The following is a 19,894-nucleotide window of genomic DNA, read 5'->3' on the forward strand; positions in this document are numbered from 1 at the left end:
ATGTGATTGTATGGCTATGAATTTCCCTCTCAATACTACTTTAGCTGTGTCCCAAATATTTTGATAGGTTGTGTCTTCATTTTCATTTGTTTCCAGGAACATTTGAATTTCTTGCTTGAGTGTCTCTCTGACCAAGTGGTTCTTAAGCAGTATGTTGTTTAGTTTCTAAATTCTGTGTCTTTTAGTAATTTTCTCTTTGTTGTTAAATGTTAGCTTTACTCCACTGTGGTCTGAGAAGATACTTGGGATGATTTCAATGCTCTTGAATTTGTTGATGCTGTCTTTGTGGCCTAACATGTGGTCTATTCTTGAGTATGTGTTGTGTGGATTTGAAAAGCATTTGTATTCCAATTTATTGGGGTGAAGAACTCTGAAAATATCCAGGAGGTCTAGTCTGTCTGTCTCTTCATTTAATTCTCTTGTTCCTTTGTTGATTCTCTGCTTTGTTGATCTAAGTGTGAGAGTGGGATGTTAAGGTCTCCCAGACTTTCCAGAAAATCTGGAAGAAATGGAAGAATTCATAGAAACATATGCCCTTTCAAAACTGAACCAAGAAGAACTACAAAACCTACATACACCAATCGCAGACAAAGAAATCGAAACAGTTATTAAGACTCTCCCCAACAACAAAAGTCTTGGACCAGATGGCTTCACAAATAAATTCTACAAAACCTTCAGGAAACAGTTAATACCCATACTTCTAAAGTATTCCATAAGATTGAAGAAACAGGGACACTCCCTTCCACCTTCTATGAAGCAAACATCACCCTGATACCAAAAGCTGATATGGACACAGCAAAAAAGGAAAATTACAGACCAATATCTCTGATGAACATAGATGCCAAATATTAAGCAAGATATTGGCCAACTGGATACAACAGTATATCAAAAAGACTGTTTATCACAACCAAGTGCGATTTATCCCAAGAATGCAAGGCTGATTCAACATACATAAGTAAATCAGTGTCACTCACCACATCAATAAAAGCAAAGCCAAAAACCAAGTGATTATCTCAATAGATGCAGAGAAAGCCTTTTACAAAATCCAACACCCATTCATGCTCAAAACTCTACAAAAAAATGGGAATAGACAGGAAATTCCTCAAGATAGTGGAATCCATATATAGCAAACTTACAGCCATCATCATACTCAATGGACAGAAGCTGAAAGCATTCCCCTTCAGATCAGGGACTAGACAGGGCTGTTCACTATCACCACCATTACTCTTCAACATAGTATTGGAAGTTCTTGCCATAGCAATCAGGCAAGAGAAAAAAATCAAAGGAATTCAGATTAGAAGGGAAGAAGTCAAGCTCTCACTATTTGCAGATGATATGATAGTATACATAGAAAAACCTAAAGAATCCAGCAGAAAACTGCTGGAAGTTATTAGGAAATATATCAAGGTGTCAGTCTACAAAGTCAATATACAAAAATCAGAGGCATTTCTTTATGCAAACACTAAATCTGAAGAAAGACATCCAGAATTCACTCCGATTCACTGTTGCAGAAAAATCAATAAAATACCTAGGAGTAAAGCTGACCAAAGAAGTGAAAGACTTGTATACTGAAAACTGAGTCACTATCTAAGGAAAAAGAAAATGATACCAAGAAAATGGAAAGACATCCCATCCTCATGGATTGGAAGAATAAATATCATCAAAATGAATATTCTCCCCAGAGCCATATACAAATTTAATGCAATACCCATCAAAGTTCCACCAAGCTTCTTTAAGAGAATAGAACAAACACTACAATCATTTATCTGGAACCTGAAAACACCTAGAATTGCTAAAACCATTTTGAGGAAAAGAAACAGAAATGGAGGCATCACACTCCCAGATCTCAAACTATATTATAAAGACATCATCATCAAAACAGCCTGGTACTGGAACAAAAATAGGCACACAGACCAGTGGAACAGAACTGAAAGCCCAGAACTAAACCCCCACACCTATGGACATCTAATCTTTGATAAGGGGGCCCAAAGTATTAAATGGAAAAAGGAGTCTCTCTTTAATAAATGGTGCTTGGGAAACTGAGTTGAAACATGCAGAAGAATGAAATTGAAGCACCTTATCTCACCAGAAACAAAAATCAATTCCGAATGGATCAAGGACCTGGATGTTAGATCAGAAGCTATCAAATATTTAGATGAAAACATTGGTGGAATACTTTCCCACTTAAACCTCAAGGACGTCTTTGATGAAATAAACCCAACTGCAAGGAAGACTAAAGCAGAAAACCAGTGGGACTACAGCAAATTGAAAAGCTTCTGCAAAGCCAAAGAAACTATCACACAAACAAAGAGACCCCTCACAGAATGGGAGAAGATCTCCATATGCCATACATCAGGCAAGAGACTAATCACTAAAATACACAAAGAGCTCAGCAAAGTTAGCAACAAAAAAGCAAATGACCCCATCCAAAAATAGGCAGAGGATATGAACACAAAATTCACTACAGAAGAGATCCAAAAGGCCAACTAACACATGAAAAATTTCTCCAGGTCACTGATTGTCAGAGAAATGCAAATAAAGAAAACACCGAGATACCTTCTCACCCCTGTAAGAATGGCATAATCAAAAAGGACAGCAGCAACAAATGCTGGAGAGGCTGTGGGGACAAAAAAAAAAAAAGCCCTTCTGTAATGCTGGTGGGAATGTAAATTGGTCCAATCTCTGTGGAGAGCAGTCTGGAGAACTCTCACAAGGCTAGATTTGGACCTTCCATATGACCCAGTAGTTCCTCTCCTGGGGATATACCCCAAGGATTCCATAATGCCCAACCGAAAAGATATGTGTACACCTATGTTAATAGCAGCATAATTCATAATAGCTAAAACCTGGAAGCAACCCAGGTACCCAACAACAGATGAGTGGCTGAGAAAGCTGTGGTATATATACACAATGGAATACTATGCAGCTATTAAGAACAATGAATCCACCTTCTCTGACCCATCTTGAATGGAGCTAGAAGAAATTATGTTAAGTGAGCTAAGTCAGAAAGATAAAGAGGAGTATGGGATGATCCCACTCATAAATAGAAGTTGAGAAAAAAGAACAAAAAGGGAAACTAAAAGCAGGATCTGACTAAATCTGGAGTAGGGCACCAAAGTAAAAACCCTGGGGTGGGGGTCAGGGTGGATATTTGGCTTCCCGGGGCAACAGGGGGTGGGTGGATGGGATGGGACACAGTTTTTTGGTGGTGGGATTGGTGTTTATGTACACTCCTATTAATTTGTAGTCATACAAATCACTATTTAATTAATATGAAAGGGGAAAAACTGATTGTATGCCTCAAACTTTTTAAAACACAGACTGAGTCTTTTTAATACTTAGGCTGAGTCTTTGATATATTGGCTCTCTCAAAAGCCTAGACCAGGGAGATCAGCAGCAACTGGTGGCACAGCTATATACAAATAATGTCAAAGGAAATACATTATGGTGGTGATGGGTATGATACAGCAAATTCTAACAAAGGGATTTTTCAAAGTTAACCCAATTACCAAATAATGTGATTATAACAATAAATATCTATTGTTTTCTTGAACCCTAAGAAAGCAGGAACCTAACATTTCCTCTATAGAGCCTATATTTCCCCCAGTCCTGGAACCTCTAGGGTGAGGCTCACTTTCCTCCATGCTTCTCTCAATTCACAAAAAATAATATTGCATCTGCCAATCCCAACCTAATCAACACGAAGAGTACCACCTCAGCATGCTTCACTTCAGACTATGTCCAGAGACTTCAGGTGTGGAATGTTAACTCTTCAGCTTCATTACTTCATTATGAGACCTTTCCTTTCATAGGATTCTCTAATTCCATTCCAGGAGGTTCACTTCCTAACAAACTTCCAAAACCTAGATATAGACCAGTTCCCATAAGATAGAGCATATGTTCACATGTATCCATAAACTAGGGCAAAATACATACCTGAAAGCAAAAGTACACAATAGTCTGCAGTGAGTCAGCATAAAGTTCCTAATGAAATAGTGTCTACTTAGACTTAGATACCCTCCTCACCTATTACAGTTTTCTCACTCACTCCAAAGCTAACCTTAGCAAAGCAAGGACTGCAAAAGCTGAATAAGGGCAAGAGACTAGCAAGATACTTTAATGATGACTCTTTAGTCACTATCAGGCCGCCCCATCATCTGAGGCCCAAGTTGGAGTCCTAAGATTCCCAAACAGCCATGATGGGCCTAGAACTCGAATAAATCCCTCTCTCCATTGTTACTGGTCATTTCTATCAGGAACACAATAGACCTCTTTGTGGGCCCCCATAGGACCTTGCCCTCAACTTGGATCAACAATGGTAGAGAATGTTCCCTCCTCTGAAGGGAGGATGGACAACATACTCTATGCTATACCTGAGGAAGATGGGTCAATATTGGGGAAGCTTGGAATGTTCCTACTCATGACCACAGAATGTGAGCTCAGATCTACAGGAATGCAGAGGTCACATAGGCTCCTAAGCTGATTATGGGTCCCAAACCAAATCAAATCGATGGGGTTTACAGTCAACAATATTTATACCCCTTTCCCATATTAGGGAGCTACTCTACTCTCTTCCCTGATGCAGCTTTCTGGTCCTTTTTACAGCCATGACATTATCTCCCCAGACAATAACTTAGATCCACCTACATATCAGATTTCAGGCTCAGGGGAAAAAAAAAACTAGTATAGCTATAGGCCCTTTGAAATTTAACTAAAATATGCCTATAGCTATCTACAAAATGGAGGACCCCCCAACTCTTCATTTGCACTATTCCAGCCTTTAGGTCCATGATTGGTCAACAATTTGTTTGGCTTTGTATGTTAACTCTCTTTTCAACAACGAGGTTTCAGATGCTAGTATGATACCGACCAGACTTCCCTGGACAGACAACCCCACCAATGTGTCCTGGAGCTCCACTTCCCCAGAGCCCCAACCTACTAGTGAAAGAGAGAGGTAGGCTGGGAGTATGCATCAACCAGTCAACACCCATGTTCAGTGGGGAAGAAATTACAGAAGCCAGATCTTCTACCTTCTGCATCCCACAGTGACCTTGGGCCCACACTCCCTTTCTGCTCAATACCTTTCCAGAGTCTCCCATCTCAGTCAGACTAGAATCAAATGTTTCATTTCTATATATTGGGAGATAAAAAGCGTAATACTTTCTATCCAATTATCTCCCCTCGTTTGTGTTTCAATGTGCCCCAAAGTTTAATAAGCAGAACAGGGAAGCTGTCCTGAACTGAACTTGACACTTAGAAAGCCGACATCTTTTAAATGACCATTTAATTGACTTATTACCTACCTCATTCCAACTTGAAGAGTGTAGTGGGGGACTCAGTTTGTTTTGTCCCTGGCCATACCCCATAATACCTGCAATAGTGTAACACAGACAACCACTAGGAGCAGCAACCCTCTTGAGTGAAACAACAGATCTGTGGGTGATAGGGGTTAGGGAGGAAGCAGAACTCAAGATTAAACAGACACTGTACCCAAGAACTGGGTGTGGCAAGACTGATTCACAACCATATGAAAGAACTTAAAAAACAGAGTGCCGTCAATGAATTATAAAACATAGATGAGTGGATTTGGCTGCCTGAACCTGACGTTCCATCTTCTAAGAGGATGTGTTCTGAATCACCCACCCAGCAAGTGAAAAGAGGCAGTCATGAGACATGAAAGGGGAGATCACTCCCACAAGACATTCAGAACCAAAGAACAGGTGAGCGTAGAGATAGAAATGGAAAGTCCCTGAAGAGAAACTGGTTCTGAGGAAGGAGCAGAAAGCACATAGTAGGACTCCACCCACTAACACTGGATCTCAGCATAGTATCTTTCATAATTAAACCCCAGAGTAGAAAAGTATACTTCTACTGCTACCTCCACCCAATCTCACTCACACTGAGTCCAACAGGTCAGACTCCTGCCGAGGAGTTTGGGTGGGATCAGAGTTTGCATGTGAAATGATCTAATCATGCCACAAAGTGCCAACATACAACAGCTACTCACCATCTGAGAGTTTCTGTGCAATGGCCGTATCTACGCAAAGAGCAGGAAGACCCAGCTGGACTCCTGATCACTCACAATTATTGAGAAGAGAACTGATAGGGCATCTAGAATAGAGGGTTCACCCAGAAGTCCCACAGAAGGTGTCCTCCAGGCTGCCCCTCCCATCTTTAGGAAGCTGACATCCAGAATCATAATGATATGGATACCCCTTCTTGTAAAGAGAAAGAACTGGGATGGGGGGAAATTAGGAATGAATGCAAGAATGAAGAGAAAGGGAAGGAGAGAATTCTAGTATGTGAGCAACACAGAAGAGGAGAAATCACGACAGTGCACAGAGCAAAAATCATAGGTGGGGGGCTGGGTGGTGACACACTGGGTTAAGCACACATAGTACAAAGCATAAGGACCCACACAAGAATCCTGGTTCAAGCCCCCACTTCCCACCTGCAGGGGGTGGAGTGGTGGAAGGTGGAGGGTGAGAGTGGGCATCGCTTCACAAGCAGTGAAGCAGGTCTGCAGATGTCTTTTCCTCCCTTCTCAATTTCTCTCTGTCCTATCCAATAAAATGAAAATAATGGCCAGCAGGAGCCACTATTCATCCTGCTAGCACTGAGCCCCAGAGCTAACCCTGGAGGCAATAATAAATGTTAAATAAATAAATAAACAAACCATGGGTGGCTCATTCTGGGAACTAGAACCCAGAACCCCACACTGGACAGGGTTGAAAAGAGACACACAGAGAATTTGCTGGGAGAAAAGTGAAAGCTCCATGAATGAAGTAAAGCAGACGAGTGAATGAAACATGCAACAAGATGGCTGAATGAGGAGAAGCAGAAACAGCAAGCTGGAGGCTCAGGAGAGGCAACTTGGAAGGATCTAACAATCCAAGACCTCGGGACCTATTGGCTATGAGAAGAATGTTGTCTTCAGGCACCATGACTGCAAAGGAGAACACTATGGATGCTTTTAGCTAAGAGATAAAAGGAGGGAGGAAAGGGCAGGTGTGGAGGGTCTGTGGAAGGACACAGTGGACAGCCTTGCAGTGAGCAATGGAGGTTTGTTTGTTAGACTCCTGCTTGCTAATGTATTTATGCAGTAGAGATTTATTGAGTCCCGCACTCAATACCAGATCCTGGGGAGGCAGCAATTAATCACACAGATAAAAATTCTAGTCCTTCTGCATTTTACACTCTGGTATGAGACAAAAAAAAAATGGAGAAATAAACAAATTAGTATGCTAAGCTTGAAATGGGGAAAAGAGAGAAATGCTAGTTGAATAAAGAGTTATGATGAGGGTTAATCTTTAGGGAAATTGTGCAGAGATGCCATCTCCACGTGTAGTCATCTCAGGAAGCAGTCACAGCTCCTCTTCAAAGTAGAACCAGCTTCTGTGTGTGTGTGTGTGCACGCTGTTGCTGTGATGAGCTAAAGTCTGCCACAAAGTTTCAGAATCAGGCTGAACAGTGACCTGCTACAGACCCTTCAAATGTGAAAGCCCGAGTTTGGCTGCTTAATGAGCTGTACATGCTACACCCAGATTCCACAATTGTCAGAGCTTCTAGCTTCTTCTGCCTTAACAAATTAAAAAGGATATCATAGAGGGCAAAGAAGACTAAAGGCAACTGGGTCAAAACTCCCTTGTCTAAAAATATTCCAGCTGTCCCACTGAGAACCTGTCTTCCAGGCTGCTCCAGTACCTCAGCCCCCACCTCTTAGAAGAGGACAACACCCACTGTCTGTGGCACCACAGTCTGCCCCCAGTCTGTGTGCAACCCACCTGCCACTCTGCCATAGAAAGCCTGACCTAGTTCCCAGGGACTCTGGATGGCTCCCCCAAAGCAGCCCCCCACCATCAGCAGAGGTACAAGTAGACACAGTGATGGAACTCACATGGGTCACTGAGTCAGTAAGTCTTTGAGACCCACCACAGCTTTGACCTGAGTTTAAAATGAAAGTGTGGGGGTGCCTGCTGGGTCACTGTCTTTGACAAAGAGTTGACAGCAGTAACCAGGAGACCATGGGACAAGTGCAGAACTGTGTGTCGCCACAGCGCCACCTCCCAACCCAAGTGGGACATTACAATTACCCACAGCCCTCTGCTCTGATGAAATTAATTCCAGAAAATATTTGCACAACTTACATCTAGCAGGATGTTGATGCCCAATACATACGAAGAACTCATAAAACTCAACTACAAAAGCTAAGCAACCTACTTAAAGACAGGCAAAGGATCTGAAAAGATCTAAAGAAGACATTCAAATAGCCAACAGGCATGTGTAAAGATGTTTAACTCTTATTATCAGGGAAAATCAAATCAAAACAACAAAAAGATATAAACTCTGTCAGGCTCATGAAAAAACTAGTAAAGTCATGGGCCCTTTGGAATATACCTAAAATAGACCTATTAGCTATTTACAAAATGCAGACCCCCAAATCTTCATCTGTAGTATTCCAGCCTTTTGGTTCATGATTAGTCAACATTTTTTTAGCTTTATATATTAACTCTTTTTTCAGCCAACAGGTTCCAGATGCTACCATGATGCCAATTGGACTTCCCTGGATAGACAACCCCACCAATGTGTCCTGGAGCCCCACTTCCCCAGAGCCCTCCCCCACTAGGGAAAGAGAGAGGCAGACTGGGAGTATGGGTCGACCTGTCAACACCCATGTTCAGCGGAGAAACAATTACAGAAGCCAGACCTTCCACCTTCTGCACTCCATAATGACCCTGGGTCCATGCTCCCAGAGGATTAAAGAATAGGAAAGCTATAACAACAAGGGCAACAAAAGGAAAAAAAATGGCAAAAAAAAAAAAAATAGGAAAGTTATCAGGGAAGGGGATGGGATACAGAGTTCTGGGGGTGGGAATTGTGTGGAATTGTACCCATCTTATCCTATGGTCTTGTCAGTGTTTCCATTTTATAAATAAAAAAAATTTTAATTAAGATATTAACTTATGAGAATGGCTATTATTCCAGAGATAAGAAATAACAACTGTTGAAGAGGATATGAAGAAGAGGAAGCTTTAGTGCTATGTTGGTGGGAATGTAAACTGCCATTATGGTGAGTAGCATAAAACAAAACTAGAAATCCCCAAAGTCCCTAAGATCCAGTTATTCCCCTTCTGAGCATTTACCAAAGAATACAGAAACCCCGTTGTGAAGAGAATGCCGCACATGTTCTCTCGTGGCTACCACCACATTATTTACAACAGCTAACAGTCAGAAACAACTTACCTGCCCATCACCTAACAAATGAATAAGAAAGATGTAAGGGATATACACAATGGACTACAACTCAGCTATACAAAAATGAAATCCTGCCATCCAAAACCATCTGGATGGACACAGAGTAGATTGTACTCAAGGAAATAAACCAGAGAAAGGCAAATGTATTATGGTTTCACTCATATGTGATTCACAGAGAAAGCAAAACACTGGGCTAAATAAAAGAAAGATATACTTTGAGATGATAAGACCAACTAGCAGTTCAGGAATGGGGAAGGGGAGAGAGGTAGGCACAGTGAGTAAAGGAAGATGAGTTATGTCTTGACACATGAAGACTGTAGGGTCGGCTTGTGCTCGATCTTGTGGACCAAGGTGAAGGCAAATGGAACAAACCATCAACATTGTGAAAAGGACAAATGTCTATCAACAGATGTTTTTCTGTAATAATTGCAATTTCCCATATTCTTGCTTATTTTTTTATTTTTAATCAGTTTTTGCCACCAGCATTACTTCTGGGGTTTGGTGCATATACAAGTCCCCCACTCCTGGTAGGCCCCCCACCACGTCCTTTTTTATATCGACAGGGAGAAACTCAGAGGGGCAAGGGGAGATAGAAAGGGAGAACTAGAGGCACCTGCAGCAATGCTTCACCACTTGTGAAGTTTCCTCTGTGCGGGTGGGGACCAGAGGCTTGAACCCAAATCCTTGCACGTGGCAATGTGTGCGTTCTATTAAGTATGCCACCACCCGGCCCCAATCGTCTGGCTTAAGAACTAGATAACTTGGGGGTTGGCGGTAGCGCAAGTTAAGCGCCTGTGGCGCATGTGGCGCACAGCGCATGGATCGGCTTAAGGATTCCAGTTTGAGCCCCGCTCCCCACCTGTAGGGGAGTCGCTTCACAGGCAGTGAAACAGGTCTGCAGGTGTCTACCTTTCTCTCCCCCTCTCTGTCTTCCCCTCCTCTCTCCATTTCTCTCTGTCTTATCTAACAACGAAAGACATCAACAACAACAATAATAACCACAACAAGGGCAACAAAAGGGGGCGGGGGAAATGGCCTCCAGGAGCAGTGGATTTATGGTGCAGGAGGCACTGAGCCCCAGCAATAACCCTGGAGGCAAAAAAATAATAAAATAAAATAAAAAGTAATAGATAACTTGTCTAAAGAGAGCCCTTCCATTACCAAGACTCCCACCATTTGAGGTTCACTTCTTTGGATGCAACATATTTTGAAGGCATTCTCAGATCCCCAGCTTCACTTGGGACAGCTTTGCTTTCACCCCTTTGAAGTCATAACATTCTGAGAAGGCAAGTTAAGGGACAGGAGTAGGGGGAAGTGGATGTCTGCTTTTTTTTCACCAACCTTCTCTTCCACTCTTCACAGAGGTCTGCTGTGTGGTGAACAAGACCCGGGCTCAGAAACCTCCGACATAGGCAAAGTGTCTCTCCGACATCTATTTGGTTTGAGCTATTTATTTGGGTAGACACAAGTCTACCCAAAGCTCCTCAATAACTTTTTAGTTCTTTATCACAACATAGAAAAAAAATTCATTGTGATACCAGAGATGCTTCTGAATTTTCACAATCAAGGAAGTACCCTAATTCTAATTTTCAGCTGTGATCTAGGACAGTATTCAGTCAAGATTTCCACCACCTGTGGATCGGGGACCAATTGTTTCCTTTATGAAATAGCACAGCCTAGTGGCACTGATAGGCACTGCGGGTAAATATAGGGGGAGAGCTTTTTTTCACTCCAGGAAAACATTTCCTTATTCAGAAACTCTGGTCTCAAAAAAGACTTATCTTTTCATATGAAGACACTACCAACAATTTCTATATGAGAAAATGAAGGTTCATACAACCCTGGCTTTCCAATGTTTTCATTACTTTACATAATACACTAAGCAACTTTTCTCCCCCAAAAACCACAAGTGTAAATTTGAAACAAGATAAAAACTGATATTTAAAATCTAAGTGGAAACATGATGACAGAGGGGGACTAGTGGGGGCTGTTATGTGGAAAACTTGGAAATGTATGTACATACAAACTATTGTATTTTACTGTCGACTGCAAACCATTAATCCCCAATAAAGTAATTAATTTTTTTAATCTAGTTGGCTCTGAAGTCTCACTCATGCTTGAATTTTTAATTATTTTCTGTCTAAACTGACACTTTTAAAACATGCATCTTCTACAACTTTCTGTTCCACTGCACGGAAACTTAATATACGGCCTTGTTCTGAGGCCCTTTCAGCAAGCCTTCTGGACCTTTTGCAAGCAGCCTCTTCCAGTAACTGGTCAAGTAACCTGACCAGTTCTGAGCCCGATGCCCCCACTGTCAACAGCACTGTTCCAGAACCTTGGGGCTAGAGAGGCCCAGTCAGAGGGCTCAGGGCACTAACATAAATCACAAAGGCAACTTCTCAGTGTAGAAAGCATAAGCCCACACAGGTAGCATTTTTTTCCCCCCTAAGCTTTTGATGTTCCTCAATATGGCCACAGATTCTTTGAAGCAGATCTGAGTATGAGAAGCATTCCACAAAAAAAGTAGGTCACGGATATGCAACACCAAAAAATTGGAATCACAGGGGAACTGGAAGAGATGTCAGCGATTTCAGTTTAGGGCCAAAGATAAGTTCAACCTCCATGTTACATCAAGTCCTGTGATGTATCTGATGAAAAGCACAAGGGATGATCTCCCCTGAGAGATTACTATCTGTCCTCCATCTGCACAAACAGTACTCATTGTTCTGTGAGGAAGGGCTTTTGCTTCACTTTATAGACCAGGAAGTGGAAGACCAGAACAAGGGGGAGGCCAGTATTCAAATTCTCCAGCCAGGTCAGCATTTGCACTCTGACAGAACCTGGAAAAGGTTTCTGGAGTGAAAGGTAGTTTCAACTGTCTCTAGAATCTTCATTTAGAAATCAACAAATGGGCTGGTGCAGTGATGCACCTGGTTGAGCACACGTTACAGTGTGCAAAGACCTAGGTTCGGGCCCCTGGTCTCCACCTGCAGGGGGAAAGCTTTGCAAGTGGTGAAGAAGTGCTGCAGGTGTCTCTCTGTCTCCCACCTCTCAATCTCCATTACCCTCTCAATTTCCGTCTCTATCCAATGAATAAATAAAGATAATAAAAAATAGAAATCCACAAATGTTATCAGTTATCAAGTGCAGATGTAGGGAGACAGCATGTTTATGCAAAAGACTTCCATGCTGAGACTCTGAGGTTCCAAGTTCAATTCCCAGCACCACAAGCCAAAACTGAGCAGTGCCCTGGTTGCTCTATCTCTCTCTCTCTCTCTCTGATTAAAATAAAACAAATAAAATATCTAATTTTGAAAAATGAAAGGTGACAAGTGCATCCCTGAGTGAACGAGGTTTCTCTCCAGCTTCCTGCCCCTTCTCTTCACATCCTTCATCCTGGGACCCCACACAGTCTGTCATAACACTTTGTTGTACTGTAACTCCCAAACTTGCCCCTTGATCTAGTAGAGAAATTTCCACCCCCTATTCACTGTTTTCAGGTTGGGCCTTTTCTATATCCTGTCTCCTCATTTGCCACCTATTATCTTGGATTAATGTGGCTCCTGCAGCAAACACACCGTGATTTCAGTGGGGACCTGGACCCAATGCCTCAGGTTTAAATTTTCTCAGGTACTGAGAAAAGAAAAAAGCTGATAGAAAAGAAACAGGCGAGGAATATGGCTTGAACTGCCAGTGCCCATGTTTAGTGTAGAAGCAATTACAGAAGCCAGACCTTCCACCTTCTGCACCCCATGATCCTGGGTCCACGCTCCCAGAGGGATAAAGAATAGGGAAGCTGACTTCTGGGAGGCGTGGCCATGGAATAACTGGGACAAAATCACCTCTCCTCCCAAGACAACAAATAAATGTAACAAGAGACCCAACTGAAGTCATGATCTACAACTGAAAGTTCTGCAGCCTCAGCTGGGTGCTCGCGTTCCATAAGAGCAAAAAGTGTCGTGAGTGCAAACTGAAGAACAGCAAAGTCAAATCAGAGCTCTGGGTGGCGCAGACACTGAGTTGTGCCATTTTGGCAATTTGACTTTAAGCGCAGCAAGCAAGTAACATTGTTCCTAGTGCTAGAAAGAAAAAGACAGGGGCCTAAAACCTCTCAGTCTTTGACTCAGGGAGGCTTTAGCCTTCTGAATTTAAGGCAAGGACACAACATAATGACCACAAGACAGCCCAAAGCAACCATGCCCTCTCAACCCCATCCCAGCCGCCTCAGATCATACAAATGAGAAACCTAGAGATCACAATAGCACCACCTGCTGGCCATCAATAACCAACACACAAAAAAATGTGCAAGCAGATTAACAAAACTAAACAGCCAACTATGCTGTATCAGCCAGACAGAAATGAAACAGAGGAAATCCAAGGAATTCAAGATTCAGAGAGAGTCTCAGAGACAGACTACACAGAGCTCATTATGAGGACTCTCCAAGAATTTAAGCAAGAATTAAAAGAGCATGTTACTATGGAATTAAAACACATGAGAGAGGAATTTATAACAGAGATCACTAAGAATCTTCAAATCTTGAAAAACGAACTTCAGTCAGAACCCCAAGGAGTGAAAGACACTCTAACTGCAATCCATGCCCAGGTAGAAGGCTTAGGAAGTAGATCCACACATTCAGAAGAAATAATCTCCAATCTAGAAGATATGGCAGCCCACTCTTTCAATTCAAAGATGAGAGAGAGGAATGGTTCAGAAAGACTGAAGCAACTCTCTGTGAAATTGCAGACTCCATCAAAAGATCGAATATAAGAGTGATGGGTCTATCTGAAGAGGAGGACAAGGCCAAAGTTCCAGAGTCCATTTTCAGAGCAATTTTAGCTGAGAACTTCCCTCACTTAGGAAACCATCAGAACATTCTCATTCAAGAGGCCGAACAATCACCCAGATTTATAAATACAAAAAGGCCAATGCCAAGGCACATTACTATAAAACTATCAAAAGTCAACAACAAGGGAAAAAATTGCTGGCTGCTAGGGAAAGGAAATAAGTTACATACAAAGGCAGAGCTATGAGACTTTCATCAGATTTCTCTTCACAAACTCTAGAGGAAAGGAGAGAGTGGAATGACATATTCCAAGTTCTAAAGGAGAGGGAATTCCAATCAAGAATATTGTATCCTGCAAAATTATCCTTCAAATATGAGGGAGAAATAAAGGTTTTCTTAAATATTCAGTAACTAAAGGAATTTGCCACAATCAACCCCACCTTAAAAGAACTACTGAACTGAGTCCCACAAGAAAGGAGGAAGCAAAGGAATACACATTCCAAACACCAAATTGCAAATGCTACCATGACCTCAACCTGACTTGCCCAGACAGGCAACCTCACCAATGTACCTCTCCAGAGCCCTGCCCCAGTACGGAAAGATGGAGACAGACTGGGAGTATGGATCAACCTGTTAATGCCCATGTCCATCAGAGAAGCAACTACAGAAACCAGACCTCCCACCTTCTGCACCCCATAATGACCCTGGGTCCATGCTCTCAGAGAGATAAAAGAATAGGAAAGCTTCCAATGGAGGCGATGGGATATGGAACTCTGGTTGTGGGAAATGTGTGGAATTTTACCCCTCTTATCCTATGGTTTTGTTGATATTTTCTATTTTTAATTTTATAAATAAATTAGAAAGGGGGTAAGAATTGTTAGCCCTTTTTTATTTCACCCTGTCTCCCATATTTTCTGTATGTTAGGCACTGGAAATACAAAGCTTGATAAGCAGTATCTTCCTATTGTACCACATGGACAATCTATTCCAATGATTCATGGGGCTGCTGTGATGAAATCAGGAGGTGACAAGAAAGACAGTAGTCCCTGAGTCTGGGCCACAGAAGAAACTCAGGGAACACAGCACTACCAGTGGGGGAAGGGAGCACCTACCTGATCTTTAGTGACTTTCTGTTCTTTAGTCCCTCGCTGATGTACCTTGGCCAAGCCTGGGTTGATTACAAGATATATTAAGCTCTAGTCCTCATCCTTAAGTGTCAAAGACATTAACTTTGAGAAACACACGCACACACACACACACATGCACACACACACACACACACACACACACACACACACACACACACACACCCTAAAGAAAAGTCCTGCAGGGAGTCAAGCCATGCTGTGAAGAGAAGAGAGTATAGGCTGCACAGGAGAGAACATTCTAGGTGGGGAGCAGTGATGTAGAGACTCAGTGGTCTGAGCAGGGGCAGTGGCCAGTGTGCAGAGCAACAGGAGGAGGTTGGGGGAGCAAAGCAGAGTAGGGGGGGTTGGTGTTCCCATGTGGTGGCAGGGGGCTCCAACCTGGGTCCTTATGCCTTATAAAAAATGTGCCAATACCTGGGTAAGTGCATGTATCACGGTGCTTAAGGTCCTAGGTTCAAGCCCCTGGTCCCCATCTGTGGGAGGGAAGTTTCACAAGTGGTAAAGCAGTGCTGTGGTGTCTCTCTTTCTCTCTCCCTCTCTACCACCCCCTCCCTTCTCAATTTCTCTCTGTCTCTATCCAATAATAAATGAATTAATAAATGAATTAATAAATTAAATCTCCAGCCCTTCCCTCCTTCATGTTATTTTCTATGCATTTGGACACTCTAACTACCTTGAGGAAAAAGAAGGTTTGAATCTAGGCAAGCACAAATAAATTGTCCATGTGGGAGCCAGGCAGTGGCACACCTGGTTAGGTGCACATAGTACTTCACGTAAGGATACATGCAAGGACCTGGGTTTGAGGCCCGGTTTCCCACCTGCAGGGGGGATGCTTCACAAGTGGTGAGGCAGGTTTTCAGGTATCTATCATTCTCTCTCTCTCTCTCTATCTCCCCTCCCTCTTGATTTCTCTCTCTTCTATAGAAATGGAGAAAGAAAGAAAGAAAGAAAGAAAGAGAGAGAGAGAGAAAGAAAGAGAGAAAGAGAGAGAGGAAGGAAGGAAGGAAGGAAGGAAGGAAGGAAGGAAGGAAGGAAGGAAGGAAGGAAGGAAGGAAAGAAATGGCGACCAGCAGCAATGGATTTGTAGTAGCGGCACTGAACCCCAGCGACTAGAGGAAAATAAATAAATAAATAAATAAATAAATAAGAATCCACGCAACTGAAAAATTTGTTTCTTAGGTCTAGGAGGTCCAGCCTGCTGACTAAAGTCAGCCTGCCACTTGTTTCTGTGTGGTCTCTGAGCTAGGGTTGGCTTTTACTTTGTGTAATGGCTAAGAGGATGCAAGGAAGGTTTCTGACATGTGAAAATAACACAAAACTCACGCTTCAGTTTGCATAAATGGTTTTAGTGGGACACATCGCACCACTCTTTTGCTTATTGCTACAGCTGCATTCACTGAGCAGAGGAGAGTCCTTGTAATAGGGGTGCATGTGGCTGGGGAGTCTGAAGTATTTACTGTCTGGTCGGGTTTTGTGTGTGTGTGTGTGTGTGTGTGTGTGTGTGTGTGTGTGTGTGTGCCTCCAGGGTTATTCCTGGGGCTCAGTGCCTGCTCCTGGAGGCCAATTTTTCCCTTTTTGCCACCCTTGTTGTTATTATTGTTATTTTGTTGTTGTTGTTGTTGTTGTTGTTGTTGTTGGATAGGACAGAGAGAAATCAAGAGAGGAGGGGAAGATATATGGGGTAGAGAAAGATAGACACCTCCAAACCTGCTTCACTGTGAAGTGACCCCCCTGCAGGTGGGGAGTCAGAGCTCAAACTGGCATCCTTACACTTGTCCTTGCGCTTTGTGCCACGTGCACTTATCCCACTGCGTTACCGCCCAGAGTATATAGATTCCATATATTAAATCATTCTATATAGAGAATATATAAAATTCAAAGAATTATATAATATATAGAATACAAATCTAAATGTTTGCTTTATTCAGCTGAATAAAACCATCTCTCCATCAGCCTTAACCTTGACCCAAGCTAGGATTTACTGGCTGACTCAAAGTCCCATGCTATGTAACAGACAAAATGACTTTCAGCCTCTTAGAAGTGACTGAGGATCCACTTGACTGACTCTTTTACAATCCCTGATAAGGCAAATGCACAAATTTCTATATTTGCTAAAAATTCTGAACCAACAGAAGGGCCTACACAGTAACTTGACAATTTTCACACCACATTCACACAATTTCCTGTGATTTCTTCTCAGTTGATACATGTGTTTGTTTACATATTTACTGCCTCTCCTGCCCTTGGTCACCCTTAGTGAGAAAAAAAAAAGTTGTCTCTATGGGAACACAACATAATGCTTTCTCTCCAGAGAGAGGGGCCCAAGCAGTTGGCATTGGGCTGGTGGCTGCGATGACATCTGACCAAATTAGGAAGAAAAACCAGCTTCCTGGCTCTTCAGCTCTAAGAACTAGAAAGCTCAGCATGAAAATCTACACGGAATGCGGATTGCAGCAGAGCTGTTATTCTTTTTTTTTTTTTTTTTTCTCTCCTGAGAACAGTCTATTTATTTGTATGTTTCAGCTAAAGGGACTTTCTCCCTGCTTCTAGACTCTGGTAGATGTTATACAACAAGTGAGAAGGGAACCCACATTTAGTGAGCACCTAGTGTGTGCTGAGTACTTCCGCATCACAGCCGGTCCCGTGGCACACAGTCTGCAAAGATGTGCTGAGGCTGGGATTGGATTGGAGTCTAACTCCCAAGCCCATTCTCTTTCCACCACACATGAAATAATACCTTTCAAAAAGACAAGGAAGACAGGGTGAGCAAGGCCATTTCACATTGCCGGGATCTTGGGGGAAGATGGAAGATGGAAATCCAGACAAGGAAGTAAGAATATGAAATCCCCTTCCCACTTCCCCCCATGAGTGTTTATAAGAGCCAAGTTGTTGGGGAAGAACCAAGAGAAGCTTCTTCTCTAAAAAGCCAAAATTCCCCCCAGCCCCTCAATCTAGAAGAAGACGTTTTAAATAATTCACACAGTAAGTGCCTTGTAAGGGATGGTACGGAGAAGAGTTGGGGTCCTGGTAGAAAAGGACACTGTTATAATACTCAAATACCCAAGTTCAATCCCCAGTTCCTACCTGTAGGGGGAAGCTTTGCAAATGGTGAAGGGTGTTTTGCAGACGCCTAGCACAGGGAGATGAGAAGTTGTACTCATGTGCCAACAGCTGTACTATAAACCACTGACCACCTCCCCCCATAAAGTTTTTTTGTTTGTTTGTTTTTTTAACCACAGCACTACTCAAGTCTGGCTTATGGTGGTGGTAGTAGGGGCAGAGTAGGAGTGGGGAATTGAACCTGGGACTTCATAGCCTCAAGCATGAGAATCTCTCTGCATGACTATTATCCTATCTACCCCCATAAAGTTTTGTTTAAAAAAAAAAGGCAGGAGGGACCATGTGGTAGCGCACCTGGTTGAGCACACATGTTACAATGTGCAAGGATCCGGGGGTTCAAGCCGCTGATCTCCACCTGCAGGGGAAAGCTTTGTGAGTGGTGAAGCAGGGCTGCATGGGTCTCTCTGTCTCTCTCCTTCTCTCTCCTCTCTCCCTCTCTCTCCTTTCTCCTTCTCTCTCCTCTACCTTCTCAATTTCTAGCTGTCTCTATCCAATAAATAAAGATTAAAAAAAAAAACTATGGTCTTGTCAGTATTTACGTTTTATAAATAAACTAAAAACTAAATAAAAGGCGAGGGGTCAGGTGGTGGTGCACCTGGTTGGGTGCACATGTTAAATGCTAAAGGACCCAGGTTCCAGCCCCCAGTTCCCTGCAGGGGAAAAGCTTTGTGAAATGAATGGTAAATCAGTGTTGCAGGTGTTTCTCTGTCTCTCTCCTCTATCACCCCCTTCTCTCTGGATTTCTGACTGGTTCTATCCAATAAAGAAATAAAGATAATAAAAAATAATTTAAAAAAGAATAGACAAAATATTATGGGAATTTGGGGGAAGGAACCCAGCTCCCTGTAAAAAGAAGGGCCATGGGAGTCGGGCTGTAGCGCAGCGGGTTAAGCGCAGGTGGCGCTAAGCTCAAGGACCGGCATAAGGATCCCGGTTCGAACCCCGGCTCCCCACCTGCAGGGGAGTTGCTTCACAGGCGGTGAAGCAGGTCTGCAGGTGTCTGTCTTTCTCTCCCCCTCTCTGTCTTCCCCCTCCTCTCTCCATTTCTCTCTGTCCTATCCCACAACAACAATATCAATAATAACTACAACAATAAAGCAACAAGGGCAACAAAAGGGAATAAATAAAACAAAAATAAAATTAAATTAAAAAAAATTAAAAAAAAAAAAAGAAGTCCATGAAGGAGGGTGTTAGAACTAGCAGAGCAAATTCATCACAGTTCAGTTTAAGCTGTTTCCTGGGGTCAGTGATGAATTTAACTTTTTTCTCTCCTCAAATTCTTGACTTGAGAGCAACTTGCAGCTAAATCCATTTCTTACTAGAATGTGATTAGCAAAACACGTGTCCAAGGGCAGCCTCTAGAACAGGACTCCTCAGATCACAGATCCCTGCTCTCCAGAGCACCTTAGAACTGTGCTTTCAGTTGTGGAGAGAGAATGGGCCTGGGGGAGCAGACTGGGAGTAACAGTTCCAACCCTAATTCTTCATTAGTACAGTCTTGCTTCTCTGTTTGGAGACAGTGTTCCTTTGCTGCCCTGGGTAATATATATATGTATATGTATGTAATATATATATGTAATATAT

The 19,894-nt window shown here is 42.6% G+C and overlaps 1 protein-coding gene and 1 non-coding gene across 4 annotated transcripts in view; both read right to left on the minus strand.

Annotated features, from left to right (window-relative positions):
- The window catches only part of KCNAB1 (potassium voltage-gated channel subfamily A regulatory beta subunit 1), a 370,921-nt gene that overhangs the window by 336,359 nt on the left and 14,668 nt on the right, over positions 1-19,894 (minus strand). The gene's annotated exons all lie outside the window — the stretch shown is intronic.
- LOC132540624 (small nucleolar RNA SNORA36 family) lies at positions 5,129-5,260 on the minus strand. The gene has a single exon (XR_009551815.1). It is a non-coding gene; the product is annotated as a small nucleolar RNA SNORA36 family (small nucleolar RNA).

This window comes from Erinaceus europaeus, chromosome 9 (assembly GCF_950295315.1).
Source record: "Erinaceus europaeus chromosome 9, mEriEur2.1, whole genome shotgun sequence".
Taxonomy (NCBI): Eukaryota; Metazoa; Chordata; class Mammalia; order Eulipotyphla; family Erinaceidae; genus Erinaceus; species Erinaceus europaeus.